Consider the following 3,331-nt stretch of genomic DNA (forward strand, 5'->3'; position numbering starts at 1 on the left):
ATCTCGTTTTACCGAAAAGCAAACTTAGACTTCTCCAATGGACCTAAAATTTTGTGTGTGACTTTTATATGTTATAAAAAGCTTATCTGAATTTTTCCAGAATTTTTCATGATGATTAGCTATTTTTCACCATTTTTAGCCAAAACCGAGCATTAAATTCACCAAATATTCATCCTTTATCCAAAAATTACCAAAATTTCGCAGATCTCATATTTTCATGTGTAGATCATCTCTGTGAAATTTCATGACTCAACTCTAAGTCTACCACAATCTGTCCAAATCTTACAAATCATACGAAAAACCGAACTACCTTGTGTTTCTAGCTTTAGATCGCAAAGATCTTGCTTTCTAGCCTTTGCTAGCAACTAGATACAACACCTACAAGCACAACAACACCACACCAAGCAAGTTATACCCACAATCAAGCCATTTCTTTCATGGTTTCGGTTAAGACATCAAAACAAAGATTTTAACCGTAAAAATTCGTTTTTGACTCTTTTAACTCCTTTCTTGGACCAAGATCCCTTGTATAACTTGTATACATCACTTGATCATGCAAGAATCGGTTTCATCTCGGGTTTTCACCCATTTTTCACTTGAAACCTCATTTTCTTGTAAATGACTCGAGAAAAGACGATGAACACGACTATAATCCGATCTTTACCTCGGTTTCTTGGTATAAATCAAAGGAGGTTGGATGAATGTTGAGGAGTGTTGAGAGAATTGTGGAGTTAGGATGTTAGAAAAAAGAAAATGAAGTGTGTGTGTGTGTGACTATGGACCGATCGGTCCATGTAAGGTGTGGGGTGGGGCCCACATCTTCAATCTTTGCCACACATTCGGATTGTGTAATCCGGATAATGTTGTGGATAATCTGGTTCAGTTCGTTTTTCGGTTAAACGTTTAATTCCGCTCAAAACGAGGCCAAAACGGTCGTTTTTCGGCTTAAAATTTAAATTTATATAAAACCGATTTAAAAACCTTAAAAACTTAAACCATGGCATTTATTGACTTAACACATCATATTGTCGGTAATTGTGCATCTTTTTCGGCTTGATCGATCGTCTCTTGCTTGGTTTGATGTTAAAGGTTTCGTTTATCGTACCGACGTACTAATAAATCGAAATCCTTTTTCTGTGCTATAATTCACTTATCCCGAAGCTTTAATACTTCGTACACATCACTAAACATTATATATTTCGTCTATAATGTAATCCCCGATTCGTTCGGGTTTCAATAACCGTTCATCGATTAATCGTAATTTCAATACGACTAGCTGTATATTCGAGTATAATTCGTACTGTGAATCTTATATACTCGTATAAACACATTATAATTCATATATTCAGTACTGAATAACACGTAAATAGTATATTCCGGCTAGGGTATACCTGAATTTGCCGGAATCTTTACATTCTCCCCCCGTTACAAAAATTTCGTCCTCGAAATTTTACGCATCAACTACTTCCTTTTGCGGAAATAGGTGAGGATATTTCTTCCGAAATTCGTCCTTTCGTTCCCATGTATATTCTGGGCCTCGTAGCGAGTTCCATCTAACTTTGACCAACGAGATCTTATTGTGTCTAAGTTGTTTGATTTTCCCGTCTACTATTTCTATGGGCTCCTCTACAAAATTAAGCTTATCGTTTAATTGGACACCCTCTAGTGGTAACACCGATGTCTCATCCGACAGACACCTTTTCAAGTTCGACACGTGAAACACGTTGTGAACTGCACTCAGTTCATCAGGCAGTTCTAATCGGTATGCTACAGGACCGATTTTTGCAATAATGTCGAACGGTCCAATGTATCTAGGGGCCAACTTCCCCGCCTTTCCAAATCTGACTACTCCTTTCCAAGGTGATACTTTCAAATACACTTTATCACCTTTCTCAAATGATAACGGTTTTCTACGGGTATCGGCATAACTCTTCTGCCGATCCCGTGCGGCCTTTAGATTGTTCTTAATTTCGAGGATTTTGCTGGGCGTTTCCTGGACCAGATCTGATCTAATAACCTGTGTGTCGCCCACTTCAGTCCAGCAGAGTGGTGATCGGCACTTCCGTCCATACAATGCTTCGTAAGGTGCTGCCTTTATACTGCTATGGTAACTGTTATTATAGGAAAATTCAACGAGTGGGAGATGTTGATCCCAATTTCCCTTAAAATCCAGTACACATGCACGAAGCAAATCCTCCAGGGTTTGAATAGTTCTCTCTGACTGACCATCGGTCTGAGGGTGGTAAGCTGTGCTTAGATTAATACGCGTTCCCAGCGCTTCTTGTATAGCTTGCCAAAGATTGGAGGTGAAATGGCTATCTCGGTCGGAGATGATTGAGATGGGTATCCCATGACGAGACACAATTTCATTTATATAAATCTGCGCAAGTCTCTCGATGTTATAATTATTTCTAATCGAAATAAAATGTGCCGATTTGGTTAATCGATCCACGACTACCCAAATTGCATCATGTCCTCGGGACGACTTGGGGAGATGTGTCACAAAATCCATCGTGATCTGCTTCCACTTCCATTCAGGAATTTCCGGTTGTTGTAACATTCCCGAAGGTTTCTGGTGCTCCGCCTTAACCCTCGCACACGTCGTACACTTGCCGACGTATGTGGCTATATCCTTTTTCATACCCGGCCACCAGTAGAACTCCTTCACATCCTTGTACATCTTATCCGATCCCGGATGTATGGAATATTTAGATTTATGCGCTTCGTCCATGATTAATTCACGAAGGTCATGGAGGGTCGGGATCCAAATCCGATTTTTGAAATAGAGAATTTCGTCCACGCGCTGTTCGAAATTCTTCTCGTTACCATAAAGTCCCTCTTTTACCAATTGTTCCTCTTTCAACGCCTCGCGTTGAGCGACTCGAACCTGGTCCGAAAGGTTTGACTGGACTATCATTTCCAGTGCTCGCACTCGCAATGGCTTAACCCGATCCTTCCTACTCAGGGCATCGGCTACGACGTTAGCCTTGCCGGGGTGATAACGGATGTCACAGTCATAGTCGCTTAACAACTCGACCCATCTTCGTTGTCTCATATTCAGTTCTTTCTGATCGAATATGTGTTGCAAACTTTTATGATCGGTGAAGATGGTGCACTTTGTACCATAGAGATAATGTCTCCAGATTTTAAGTGCGAAGATAACTGCTCCCAGTTCTAAGTCATGAGTAGTGTAATTTTTCTCGTGTATTTTTAACTGTCGAGAAGCATAGGCTATGACCTTATTATTTTGCATCAACACGCATTCTAACCCTCTCCGGGATGCGTCACAATACACGACAAAACCATCATCTCCGTCGGGGAGACTTAAGAT

The sequence above is a fragment of the Bidens hawaiensis genome, unplaced genomic scaffold (assembly GCF_021521415.1).
Source record: "Bidens hawaiensis isolate Kalapana, Puna unplaced genomic scaffold, B.hawaiensis_p1.1 tig00010348_1, whole genome shotgun sequence".
NCBI lineage: Eukaryota > Viridiplantae > Streptophyta > Magnoliopsida > Asterales > Asteraceae > Bidens > Bidens hawaiensis.